General features: G+C 44.2%; 1 pseudogene; it reads left to right on the top strand.

Annotated features, from left to right (window-relative positions):
- Positions 1–6,285: 6,285 nt before the first annotated feature.
- Positions 6,286–7,343, top strand: LOC106723273 (annotated as a pseudogene).
- The last annotated feature ends 7,155 nt before the right edge of the window (positions 7,344–14,498 follow it).

Raw genomic sequence — 14,498 nt, 5'->3', positions numbered from 1 at the left:
TTTCCCTATCTTTGAATGAAGGATTCACTATCTGTAGTCAAATTTTTTGAAAATAATGAGATCACTCAAAAAATGAGAAAAAAATTTCTAAATTGAGGTTGTGTTTTTTTTAATAAATATTTACTGACTGGAAGGAAGAGAACAAAGCAACAACTGTTTTAAAAGTGCAATTTAGAACAGATGATGATCTATTCAATTAAACGCAAAGGCCATGCAAAAAAAAAATATGGTGGGAGATATGGTCTATGTATATTCATTCAGTGCTTGCAAGTGACACCTGATTTGGTCCACTAATTTCAACAACAATATCTATGAGCTGGAAGTTGGCCCACTGGCTTTAGTAAGCCATGGTAAATGCTGAATGTGGCCAATGATTGCATTTTATTAATGTCTTCCAGATAAAGCTTTAATGTTTTCTCTTGTGCAAGTTTTAACTTAGGGAGTGCTTTAAAATAAGTCACATTTTTCAAATGTCTACAGTTTAGCATAAATGTAAGCAGTCTCATTGATTTTTCATGGGAACCAGGTGCCCAAAATCCCTTGCGATCTTTTACACATTTAAGTCTAGAGTACTTCTGCTGCATTGAAATACAGACTGTGTCTTCTTCAGACTTTAGTGGACAGGTTTTTTTCTTCCCCACCCCCTACGCCTAGGTAAACAGTATGGCAGAGACAAATTGGGGAAATCAAACATCCACAACGGAATTCATCCTCCTTGGATTTGGGAATCATCCTGCACTGAACATTCCTCTCTCCTTGCTCTTTCCAGTGATCTACATTGTGACCATGGCTGGAAACATCCTCATTGTTGCAGTGGTTGTGGCTGAGCAGCACCTGTACCCCTATGTACTTTTTCCTAAGGAACTTGTCCTGCATGGAGACCTGTTACAGCTCCACCGTCCTCCTCAGGATGCTGGCCAGTCTGGTGACTGCCATTAGATGCTGCTTTGGACAATATTATGTATATGCCTTCCTGGCAGGGGCTAAATGCACTCTCTTATCTGTGATAGGTTATGATAGGTACTTGGCAATCTGTAAGCCACTGCATTATCTGACCCTTATGAAGGACAAGTTTTGCTTTTTCCTAGCAGCTCTTTCCTGGTAAGTGGATTCTTGGGTAGTACTATCACAGTAGTGCCAGGATCACAGTTATCCTTCTGTGGTCCAAATGAACTTGATCATTTTTATATGACTCTTCCATAATCATAAAACTCTCGTGCAGTGACACCCATCTGACAAAACTTATAACTGTCACTGTAGCCAGCATTTTCACACTGCTCCCATTTCTTTTTACTTTAACTTCTTACATATTCATTATCTCCTCCATCCTGAGAATCCTTTCCACCACTGGGAGGCAAAAGGCATTTTCTATTTGCTCTTCTCACCTCACTGCGGTGATCCAGTTCTATGGGACTTTGATTTTTGTCTCTGTGTTTCCAAAATCCCAAACACAGAGCAGCCTCAGCAAAGTGTTCTCTCTCCCTTATACTTTCTTGACTCTGATGGTTAATACCCTGGTGTACAGTCTGAGAAACAACATGTTGAACAAGTCCCTAAAAATGCTGTAGGTAAACTGTTGTACATGTGTAATCAGATAAAATAAATATGCATTTTCTTAATTTATGTGCAAGGGGGAAGATATATTTTCTGGTCTGAGTACTATAGCCTTGGTAACTTCCTTTAAAAAAACAAACAAACAAATCATATCTTCTTAATTTGTTGTGGTGGTGGAGCATGGTGAAGATGTTTATAATTTAGTCATATTAAGATGGTAGACATCTGATGAATATACATTGAAATACTGTAGCTGATTCTGAAGTCCCACTACAATTGTTGAAATCCCTCCCAAATTACCTTTGCTGTATACTCTATAATACAGAAAAGCAAGACAACCATTTAATCTTATCTGCATCTGACATAAATGTATGTTTCTCTACTGACATCATCTGGACAAGATCCTCAGATGGTGTAAGTGCACCTTGCTTCATAAAAAAGTTAAAGGGCATGTGGCTGCCTAATCTTTTTTTTTCTCTGTAACTAGATGCACCGCTGCAGATATTCTGGCTATAGTGTCACTTAAAATGGACTGATACCCTCCTAGCTGTGTTTCTTTCCTCAGCACCTTCTTGCTAGGTTCATCTCCATATATGCTGTCTCCGAGAGAAACTGAATATCCCAAGTGCTTGGAAACATTACTGCTGCAATCATTTTTTTATGACACCTACATCTTCATATACATTAAATCCATACAAAACAAAAGTCAACATTTTAGTAAAGTCCCGTCTATCATGGACCTTGTGGACAGTGGACACCCCATTTCAGAACCCTTCTAATACAACTCTAAGAAACCAACAAATAAAGCATGCATTGAGAAGAGTTTTTTTTTTTCCCCCAGTGACATGAAATTATTCTGTGAGAGAGAGAATTAATTATCATTTTAATAATAATAGAAATCATCTTTGTTGTGAATACTTATTTGGAAATACAAGAAAACAAATTGACAAATATGATCATTTACAGCCACCAATCAAGAAATCTGGGATTTGAAAAATATGAATATAATACCAATTATTTGTGCTACACTGAGGGTGACATTCTGTTCCCTTCCTGGCTATCTAAGTGCCAAAAATGCAACTTATGCATGAGCATGTATTCATCCAGACTGGGCATGCAGAGTAGAGATCTTTACATGCTTCTCTTGTAGACACTTGGCTGCCCTAGATACCCAGAAATGGAGTTGTCCAAGCCCAGTAACTAGTGAAATTAGGTTCAGAAGCTGAAAAAATTGGGCAAGCATCCCTTCTGCCTCCTCCCCCCAATGGCTCTGTGGCTAATTCAATCATCTGGGAAGATTTAAGCTCCTGGGTACTAAGATCCTGCACAGTGCACACAGTGGGATTGCACTTGGCTGCCTTTGATCTGCCAGCCTAGTGCTGTAAGCACCACACCACAGGTTATATACACAATTCATTCTTTTCTCTAGCACTCCTTTTGAAACTGAGCCACTAAAATTGTCATTAGAAGTAATGGATTGATACAGAAATGCTTATGTATCACTAGAGATAAAGGCCCCAAATAAGGCCCAGGGCCCCTTCTCTTCAAAAGAAGCCATGGAGATCAGCCTGGTTAGTGGATGATATGTAATGTAGTGCTTAATGTGCTGTATTCAGAAGTCCGAGAGCCCCAAATCCAAACAATTCCAGGCTCTTATGGCTCTGCGCTTTTGCTGCTTGTCTAAGATAAGGATTCAGGCTTGGGCTAAATTCAAGAGTCCTTGAAGATTAGGCCAAGATAATCAAAACTGGCCATGCTATCTGTCTCAGGGGACTTTCTAGAGGTTTTTAAGATTAAAAACAAAACAAAGCAAACCAGCCCCCAAAACCCCCAGCCTATTCTCATCTCTAATAGCAGCAGCAGGTAAACATATCTTATAACATCACTGCAGTCTAGCTGATAGCCAGTCCTGACTCATGTGACTAGAGTCAGGAGTGATCTTATTTCCACTGGCTACCAGCACCCATCTCCCATTTTAGGAATAGCAATAGGATCTCCAGAGGTGGTTCCTGTCACAGTCTGCTGGAGTACCCAGCCTAATGGATAGATCCAGGAGTGGGATAAGGGATTGCAAGGGTGGGGCTCACAAGCAAAGAGTCAAATAGCAAGCCACAGGACTAACCAAAATCAGGGGTCAGGAAGCAAGTGAGGTCAAACCAAAGTCCAAGGGGCTGCATGCATGATCAGCAGGTATCCTGGTTTTCTCTGATTAAAAAAATCCCCATTTTTTGAAAAATGGGTTGGTTTGTTTTTTATCAGAGAAAAGCAGGATCACTGGTTAATCAGAGATTCAAGGGCAGAAACCAGAGAAGTTACCAGGCCAGAGGTTAAGACCAATCAGTGGGAGGGGGTTACAGCTCAGCTGGCCCTCATTTGGGTTCAGCTAGTCCAGTCAATCAGGCTGCAGGATAGAAACCTCACTTTGCCTCTCCGTACAGGCTAGGCCCTGGTTATGCCATTAGATGTAGCCAAACTACTTAGATGAACTAAGATCTGTAAGGATAAGGCTAAGTCTTACCCACAGAGCAGCAGCTGGCAGTGTCTTTTGGATTGTGGTCCAAAATAATCTGACTGTGATCCAGATAGTTTCTGCAATGCTTTACCAGTAGTGGGGAGGGGGGCTTTCCCTTAACCCTCACTGGAGCCATGCAGCTAGGAGCTGCACCTGCATTACTGCTGCTTCTCTCAGCTCCCTAACTCTGGTGTGAACTCAGTATCTAACCAAAAGGAGCCTGCGATAGACTAGAGCTGGGATGGGGGAACAAGCACTGGCAACAAAAAAAAAGCTTCTAGCTCCCTGACTTTAGTGCAGTTGGTTTCTGGCTGGGAGCTGCACCTGCGCTACTGCTGCTTCTCCCAGCCCTCCCATTCCTGAGCTGCAGTGTGAGGACAGCTTCCAGCCAAAGGGAAGCTGTGCTGGGACTAGGGATCTAAAGGTTTCTCCAGTGTTGCTCCCATTACTATCTCTTCTAGGCTTCCTCTTTAGCAGGAAGCTGTGCTTGCAGTTCAGTCTTTGGGAGGAAGTTGGGGGGTAGGGGGCAGCAGGGGGAAGTGGGAGGACAGAGCAGTGCAGCAGTAGTGCAAGCACAGCTTCTAGCTGTGCCGTCCAATGCAGTTCGTCACCAGTCAAAAAGTGTGCCTACACCACAGCCTTGCAGAAGGGGAATGGGAGGGTGGGTACAGAAGTAAAAAGAAGGGATAGCAGCATGGGCACAGCTTCCAGCTTCCTTGCCCAGGCACAGCACCTCATTGGTCAGTGCCAGCATAGACACAGGCACAGATAAAGCCCTGCATGTGTCAGAGAACTGCAATATTTTTACCAGAACTTTTTGTTTTTGCTTCTTTCTCCTTTTCAAAGCAAGGGCTTTCTCTCAGCAGTTTGGCTTCATTAAACAAAAAATTCCTACTGAAAAAAACTTTAAGTAGAACTTCTTAATTATCCCTGCTTAAAACTCTGCTTGGAAAATAATCTGAATATTAAGGCCTATGGTACCAAAACCAATGAAGCAAGAGACAGAGAAAGAGAAAGAGAGATTGTGATGGAGACAGAGAAATCAAGGGCAAAAAAAAAATACTTATCTAGTTTTCAAAACTCCAATACATGAGAGAACCAGTCCCAGCGGAGATACAAAAGAAGTAATATACTCATAATTCAAGGTGTGGCCTCTTTAATCACTCAGTGCAATCTTCTCTGAGGCACAGATAAGTTTTAAAACATGAATGTCCAAGATTATATGTTTTCAATATGTAATCTAGTTTTTTTTCTAAATGTTATTGTTGCACTGTAGTCCAACGTGTACAGCCAATTCCATCTGAGCTACAGAAATTGATTGTAAAAATATACAGAAATTGATTGTAAAAATGTTTTACACTGGTAAAGATGATTGCAAATGGTGCAAGCTAAAGAAGAAGAGTTGGCATCCTGGTGAGTGTTATTTTGTTTGTTTTAGAATGTGATTTTTGTGGACTAAGACCATCACTTACCATGAAGAGGTGAGCTCTTCAGTATTATATATGGGGACTATATAACAGTGTCCACTGAATTTAGGTTAGTTCTGTGACCAAAAAAAGTAATGAGCTGTGTTTACAAACTACTTTCATGAATGCTGTAGGAAAACAATAGATAGACAGACAGATGGGTGGATGCATGGACTGATGGAGGCATGCATGCATACAAAATAATTAAAATAAATGGATAGCTTAAATTCGCACACTTGGTCATGCTTTCAGTCTAATACATGAACATTTGCAAACATTTATTTATGGACAAATAAATGTCACTGAATTAAAGGTGGATAATATGGAGGAAGATAACACATATTAAACTGCAGTATGGGATCATAATTTCCTGTGGTGTTGAAATGGAAGTGTTTACTGAAGAGAAACTGCTGCTGTAATCCTGCCTAACATGCATCCTTCTTTGAATATATGATTTTTAAAGCTTTTTGGGAGAGGCTAAGCAGGGATTGTGCTTTGGGTGCAGTGGGTGTGAATGGCTTGTTTCTGATTTTCTTGAAGAGCAATACATCATTGTAGTTTCTGTTTGTATTCAGTGCATCCCTAATTATAAACCCATACAAAATATAACCTGGAGTTAAAAAAAACACAGCTATACATAAATGATAATAGTTAAAATTATGTGCAAAATCAGGCCCAGAGTGATAGATAGTAGCGCCATAGGTGCATTTTTTTTTCTTTTCCCCTTATTTATCCAGATTAACAATAAAAAGCATGACTTTCTTGTTTTTCCAGATGGAGATTACAAGGGGAGCAGTGGCAAGTGGGAATCACACGGCTGTGACGCACTTTTTCTTCGAGCCTTTCTCCAATGTCTTGGAGATCCAAATTGTCCTTTTCTTTCTGGTGTTGCTTATGTACATTTCCACATTGGTAGGAAACCTCCTCATCATCATGATCAGTGTAGTTGACTCAGCCCTTCACTCCCCCATGTACTTCTTCCTGAGGAACTTGTCCTTTCTGGAAATCGCTTACACCTCTTCCACCATTCCAAAGTTCCTGGTGGACTCCTTTGCACATGACAAGAGCATCTCTTTTGAGGGTTGTGCCATGCAGATGTACTTTTTTGGCCTAATGGGAATCACAGAATGTTGCCTGCTGGCTGCTATGGCATATGACTGATATGTGGCTGTTTGTCATCCTCTCAGGTACACAACCATGGTAAACCAGATTGTCTGCTTCCAGCTATCAGGTGCATGCTGGCTCATGGGGGTGTTGGTGAATGTATGGCAGACGACTTTCATATTCACTCTACCTTTCTGTGGCCCCAATATCATAAACCACTTTTTCTGTGACTTGCTCCCAGTGCTGAAGTTGGCCTGTGTGGATACTTTCAGGAATGTAATTTATATCTATATCATTGCTGTTGTCTTCATTATGGTGCCTTTCTTACTTATACTAGTGTCCTATGCCTGGATCCTCCATACCATCTTCAACATGCCTTCTGCTGAAGGCAGGAGAAAAACCTTTTCCACCTGCTTCTCCCACCTCCTTGTGGTCAATTTATTTTATGTTCCTGCCATAGTGACTTATCTGATGCCCAAATCCAGCCATTCCCACAATTCCAAAAAATTGCTTTCTCTTTTCTACTCTGTGATGTCACCAATGATGAACCCTTTAATCTATAGCCTGAGGAATAAGGAGGTAAAGCAGGCCTTGAGAAGGCTAATATCAAGGAAGATGTCCCTGTAATACTTTGTGAGTAACTTACAATCAATATATTTTCCTGATTAAGGTCCATGTGGCATTCATTCAGCAAGGAGAATGGAATCTCCCCCTAGTTTGAGGCTATGCAAAGACGAAAAAAAGATGTAAGAAACAACCTCACTGAGGAAAGGAAGACCCTTTTTTAAAAAAAATGGGAGAGAGAGAGAGTTGTGATGGAATTTCAGCTCCTGATGGAAAATATATGAAAGATTTATGTTAAAAATTTTGGGCATCAGGCTTTATTGTCTGATGCGTTAAAATATTTGTTTTAAGTAAGCTGTGTGTAGGCATAACTATCCAGGATCAAAGTCTCAAAGGGGAGGACCTGCAGATCCAGTGAGAACAATCATATGGCATCTGCATCCATCTGACAGTGGGAGAACTGTGTTTTGGAGTCATAGGAAGGTGTAGCTTCATGCTTAAGATCTGGCTTGGATTCACTACAAAGAGGTCAGAAGAAAGGGCCAAAACGCAGATAGATCTGAATGGAATATTTTTCTTTACTTGCCACTTAATCTTCCCCTTTGACCTAATTTTTTTGTCTTTTTTCCCCCTTTCTTCTCCCACTCTGCCTAGTTTTTAATTTAACTTATTTTCTACCTTTTCCAGTTTCCTGTTTCTTTTATTTTCTTCCCCATTTTCCTTTTTCTTTACCCACCTTTCTTTCAAATTACATGTCCTTTTCCCATCCTATTGATTTTTAAGCAGGTGTTGTGATATACTCCAGCTAAGAGTCTTAGCCAAAAATATAATTCTATTGTAACCTATAAGCCATTCTTTTCAGTCAATTTACTTTTGATTGACACCAAAGTGACTGTTTCCCTTTATATTTTTTACTCTATTATTTTTCCTCTCACCACCCAACTGTAATCATTTTCCTTTCTAAACACATCATTTTTATTCACTGTATAGAAAAACAAGAACACTGATATTGTTAATAACGTATTTACTGCTTTGATTAAAATATTTATTCTACAGTATTTATCTTTCTATTAAAAATACTAAAATACTGCTACATATTGCCTTCTTTTTTGATGATATCCTGTTTGGTGGTAGGAAAAGTATAATGCAGATACTCTGGAATAAACTCCTGTGGGCTCGTGCAGGCACCTACGAAAGGAGACTGGACGCACACCTTGCTGCGGTGACCTGTAATCTCACAATGTCCTCTGCAGCCCTAAACTTCTGTAAATCTGTAAAAGGGGATCTGCCTCTTTCCCCCAAGCTGGGCTAAAAAAAATTCAATCTATTTTAGTAAGTCAGGATGTGAATGAAGCTTTGCCAAGTGTTGCCCCCAAAATGAGTTTGATAAACACTGGGTGCATCTAAGCTACTCAGCTTGGTTTCACACATGTTCCTGTTTGCAGTAAGATCAGTGGTCTGGTCATGATGCTGGGACCAGTCATGGCTTTCAAGGACTGGGGACTGGTCTCCAACTCCATGGCTAAGTGCCAAAACGACCATGAGCAAGTTGTATTATTCTCTCTAGGTCCTGTCCAAAAAAAGGATGTTGACACTTAAAAATCCACCCTGCTAACTTTAGGCAACTAAGCCCCAAATTGCAATCTAAATAACCCTTACCCAGAGGCCTCCTAATGATGCAGGTGCTTAGCTCTGCCCTGCTAGCTTGTATTTCTGCTTCTTTGCATGTAGGAATTTCCCTAACCTGAACAGCTAAGTTCCTGGATCCCACAAACAGCTGTTTAGATCTAGAAACTAAGCAAAGCAGCACCAACATCCCCAAACCAGCCTATTCCACTAGTTCTCAACTGTGGTGCCATGAGAACCTCTAGTAACATCCCTCCCACTGCCAGGGAATGGCTCAGTCTGATGGCAAAATCTCAGCCAGGTTTCTTACAAAACACCTACTCAGTAACACTTGTCTAATGGGTTACAAGATACTAGCCTTGAATGGCTGTTGTAAGAAGTAGGTGTTACTCAGGCTATTTACAGATGTTAGAAAAAACAACAAAAACGTGCTTCAGTGGAAGAAGCAGCGTAAGCTTTTTGGCACTTTTATCTAATAGCTGATTCAATATTTTCTTCATTACTTGCCACAGTCAGTATTTCTTCTACATCTCCCTTGGGATTACTGAGCTTTTCCTCTTGATACCCTTGTCTTTTGAATGTCAAGATAGCCATATGCTATCACCTGAGATATGTATCCACCATGAGCCAGAGATTGTGTATCCAACTGGTGCTTTGCTCCTGAAGGGGAGTCCTTCTTATCATACCCGTTGTCCTGACTAGCCAGATTTTCTGTGGGATCATCACAATCAAATATTTATTTTGCAACTCCCCTACTGCAGATTTTTTGTTGGGATAATCACCTCCTCTAGCTGGGTGTTTTTGCTAAGCGCCTTGATGCCAACACAACTTTCTTACACATACATCCTTATAACTGTCTGGAAGATCCCTGCAAGCTGTGGAGCAAGGTTCAGGTGGTGGAGGACATCCTTAAAAGCAGACCCAGGACCCATCAATGGGGAGGGGCTCACCTGGCCCTGGTTTGGGTTCAGCCGGCCTGGCTGGTTAGGATGCAGGACAGAAGCCTCACTTAGTCTACCCCTACAGGTTAGGCCCTAGTTACTCCATTAGATTTGGCTGAACCACTTAGATGAACTAGGATCTGTAAGAATAAGGCTAAGTCTTACCCATAGAGTAGGGGCTGGCAACTTTTTTCAAGTTGTGGCCAGAGGAACCCACCTCTGGTCCATGTGGTTGCTGCAGCCCTTTAGCAGCATGTGGGGAAGGGTGTTTCCCTCAACTCTCACTGGAGCCACGCAGCTGCGAGCTGTACCCACAGTACTGCTGCTTCTCCCAGCTTGCTAGCTGTGGCGTGCGTGCAGCATCCAGCCACAGGGGTCATGTGACAGGTCAGGCTTTGTGTGCTGGCAAAGCAATAGCTGCAAGAAAGCAGCTTCCAGGTACTCAACCTTGGCCCAACTAGTTTCTGACTGGGAGCTGCACCTGTGCTACCACTGTTTCTCCCAGCCCTGTGCTACAGTCAGGGAGCTGGAAGTTGCTTCAGTGCTGCTCCCAGTTCTCTGCTGGCTCCTCCTTCCCTGCAGACTTCCTTTCTGGCTGGAAGCTGTGCTTGCACTGCAGCTTTGGGGAGGACGGTGCAGAGATATGGGGGAAGTGGGAGGGCAGGGCAATGCAGCATCAATGTAAACACTGCTTCTAGCTCTCTGGTCCTAATGTATTTCCCCTGCTGAAAAATGTGCCCAAACCACAGCCTTGGAAAAGAGGAAGAGGAAGGGGATAGTAGGGGTTGGAATGGAGAGGAGAGGCATCAGCATGGACACAGCTTCCAGCTCCCCCACCCCAGCACAGCACCTCACTGCTCAGCCTCAGCACAGAAACAGCCACAGATAAAGCCCTGCACCTATAAGGGGTCACATGTTGCTGACTCCCTACCATAGAAGATAACTGATCACTTCTGTGTCTCTACTGGGTGATCCAGAATGCAACCTGCCCACAGGGAGCCCGGAGACACTACTGGCATCATCAGAAAGTTGCATCCCTGAAAAGGAGATATTCATAGGAAACCTGTACACACCAGCGGAAAAGCAAGCAATGGGGGTCTTATAGGGAGCTCCTAGGTCATAAAGGAAGTTGCTTCTACAAAGTGCTCAATAACACCTTCACTCCTGGGCAAAAGGTGTAAAGTGGGGTGGGTGGGGTGCAAAGCGGGGTGGGTGGGAGGGTCCAAGAAAACTGAATCGTGGGTAGTCAAGCTGAGTAGAATGTGCTCAGTCAGGGAGTTACTGGAGTGTAAGCCACAGTATCCTGGATTTGAATTGATATGCACCTCACCAAAGAGCTGGACAAGCAGCTGATCCAGGCCATAATGAATAAGACAGAATAAACACAAAGTCAGGCTCCAAGCCGCCTTCTGCTGCCTGGTCTGAGGTTAATGAAGCCAGTACGGGTAGAGCTGCTTCCTGAGCCACAATTCAGCCTGATTGCCCGACTACCTGCAGCTGGGTCCTGGGGCTAGCTCAACCCTAGCTGGGCCTCATGACATCAGGCAGTTCAAAGAAACTGGCACCTCTCAGACCCTTCTAGGAAGATCTCAGAGATATCTCCACGCCACTCAGCAGATAGGTTGAATACACATATCCCAGCACTGGACCTTGGTCATGCTTACCCACAACCCCATGGATGGTTAGTGAAACCAGCTGGCATAAAGTCCAAGCAGAAATACACGTGGAAGCAAAGGCACAGCTCAGACACTGCCAATGGAAGGCAGGGCCTGCACAGCAGCATCCACACACAGCCCTAAAACATAGTTCTCCCCTTCAGTTTCCCATAGTTGCAGCAGAAAGGAAGGCACCAGATGCCCTAAATTTTGAAAGATTTCCCTCATTCTCATCCCACAGTATATCAAAAGTGCTTCCTTTCTTCTAGCAGGTGTACAGCCTTGCATCTAGGCATTGTTCAAGAGACTTATGAGGGCTCCCTTCCTTTGGTAGTAGAAAAGGCATGTTTTCTTTTGTAGCAGGAGAGAAAGGGCTGCCCTGGACCTGGATTGTGGTTGCCATCAACAGGCATCTTCTCAGAATCACAGACTCTGCTGCTAGGAAAAGTACACATGCTCAGGAGGACCCCCAGCATCTGTTGTGGTGCTCAGTTTTCAGGAGCAAGTTATGTTGTATTAATACAATAAACTAAAACAGAGGGGTAAAACTTGGAGACATCTTTACAGTCTGACTGTTTCGAGCCTGGATTCTAATCCAGTGTCCACAGCTAATTTTGTCCGACCAACGTAATTCCACTTCTACAAGTTTCTTAAAGGGCCAATATCCTTAAAACCTCTGCCACATTTTTCCTATGCTTCTTGCCTTCTCCAAGCCTTCAGCCATCCACTCCAAGATGATTCCTTTGCCCCAGAGGACAAACTCCCCAAAAACCCACCTAGATATGTGTTGGGGGACATACCAGTTATGAGGGAGATACCTATTGCACCCATGGTTCATGCAAGTAGAACTACAGTCAGCTACACAAACCTCAGCAGGTGAGCCACTCCAAAAGTAGGTTCCAGGTGAGTTGGCAGGTTGAGATGGCACACTAGAGAGGCATGGCAGGGGAGTAGGAGAGGCATGCTTCACTAGTCAGTCATCTTATTGTGACTAGACTCTACAACCATCTTATAAATAGATCCCTGGGTCAGAACTGCTATGCTGGGAAACCACAGAGAGTAGATTCAGGCAGACAGCTGATTAACTCTGTGGTGCCAAATGGTAGTTCTGTGCTCATAGCCGTTCAGAAGTCTAGTGGGAGCTTTGACCTGTAGAGAGTTATTAAGTGCATGGTGCTCCACTCCATCGGGTAGTTTCCATGGTCACCCTGCCCAAAAACAGAAATTTTCCCAACATCAGTGCCTTGGAGATGGACCTTCTGTGGCAGCTGCTGCTTGGAACAGTTGCCCTGCATAGCATGTCAGCATGAGCACAGAGTACAGGACCCAATTTAACAGTTGGCTCTAACAGAAAGTTCAGAGGCAGGGGCTGCTTTCTAATCTGTGAAGCTGCATTCTTGATTATAAAGTGGCAGGTAAGAACAGGTTATTGTTCTGATATTCCCTTTTGTTTCTCTCTCTGTCTATATCTCAGCATATGGTTACTGATCTCTTATGCTTGTTCTTGTTTGACTCAGTCGGTCTAATAAAAGTTATCATACCTACTCAAAGAACCTTGCCTGCCTATGACCATACACGAGTATGATTCTTCTGGCAAAATCCCGTCTAGTAAGAGCTGGCAAGGCCTGGGTAATGCAGGTATAGCTGAGGTGTCATAGGTGGTGACCTTCGAAGCTAATCTGTTGTCAGTGGTCAAGCAGCAGGTCAGGGGGGGTGGCAGCATGGGGTTGTGCACAGGGGACATGGGAAATGCAGAGATTGCAGCGGCAGGCAGCTTCCTGCATGGCTCCACTGTTCCCTGAAGTTCTGTGTCACACAGTGGGCTATGGATTTCCTGTGGGAGGGCAGCAGGGTGGGAAGTACCAGCTGGAAGTGTGCAGCATGCAGCCCCCATCACATGCACAGATTTGGGGGGACATGGGTTCCCCCAGCTCCCTGGGAATGTGTGCAGTGGTGGGGAGCATCCCCCTGCCCAAATCTGCAATGGGCAACCTGCCCCGTGCCCACACCCCATGCACAGAACTTGGGGGGGTAGGTTCCTCCTGGCCCCCAGGATAGCACACAATGGTGGGGAGCTGGCTCCACCCCCTAGACAAGCTGCCTACAACCCTGTCCTGCTCCCTGCCAGGGCCCTGTGGCTGCACATTGTGGCCCCAGGCCCCAAGCCCAAGTACTGCCTGGCTGAGCTGCAGTCCCAGCCCTAGCCCCAACCCTGCTTAACTCCCTTCCTCCCTATGAGGGCCTCAATCCCCCCACCACAGCTTACCTGGTGGAGCTGCTCTCACACATGGCACCCCCAAACTCACCACCTTCCTACCACTCCCTCCCAGCCCCCTGCAGGCTGGAACTCTGCCAGCTCATCACACAACTGCAAAACTGTGGGTTTCTCTGGTAAAATGAGAAATCCACATTTGCCTCTGGTAAAAGGTAAAATCCATGGTTTCCTCCATTTTTCCATGGGAAACAGACAACCCAGATCCCTGGTGATGAAGACCCAGAATCGAGATTTCATAGATTTCATAGACATCAGGGCTGGAAGGGACCTCGGAAGATCATTGAGTCCAGCCCCCCGCCCAAAGGGCAGGAAATCAGCTGGGGTCATAGGATCCCAGCAAGATAAGCATCCAGTTTCATCTTGAAGGTGTTCAATGAAGGCGCTTGAACCACCTCCGGTGGCAGGCTGTTCCAGACCTTGGGGGCTCGGACAGTAAAGAAGTTCTTCCTTATGTCCAGCCTGAAATGATCTTGAAGTAGTTTGTGACCATTCGACCTTGTCATCCCTTGGGGTGCTCTGGTGAACAAACGTTCCCCCAGATGCTGGTGGTCACCCCTGATAAACTTGTAGGTGGCCATCAGATCACCCCTGAGCCTGCGCTTTTTCAGGCTAAAGAGCCCCAGGGCTCTCAGCCTGTCATCGTAGGGTCTGCTTCCCTGACCTCTGATCATGCGCGTGGCTCTTCTCTGGACTCTCTCAAGCTTCTCCACATCCTTTTTGAATTGTGGAGCCCAAAACTGGACACAGTACTCCAGCTGCGGCCTCACTAAGGCCGAGTACAGCGGGAGAATGACGTCCCGG

This window comes from Alligator sinensis, unplaced genomic scaffold, assembly GCF_000455745.1.
Source record: "Alligator sinensis unplaced genomic scaffold, ASM45574v1 scaffold1822_1, whole genome shotgun sequence".
In the NCBI taxonomy this organism is placed as follows: Eukaryota; Metazoa; Chordata; order Crocodylia; family Alligatoridae; genus Alligator; species Alligator sinensis.
The sequence above is the reverse complement of the archived record's forward strand: the minus strand, read 5'-3'. Positions and strand labels throughout refer to the sequence as shown.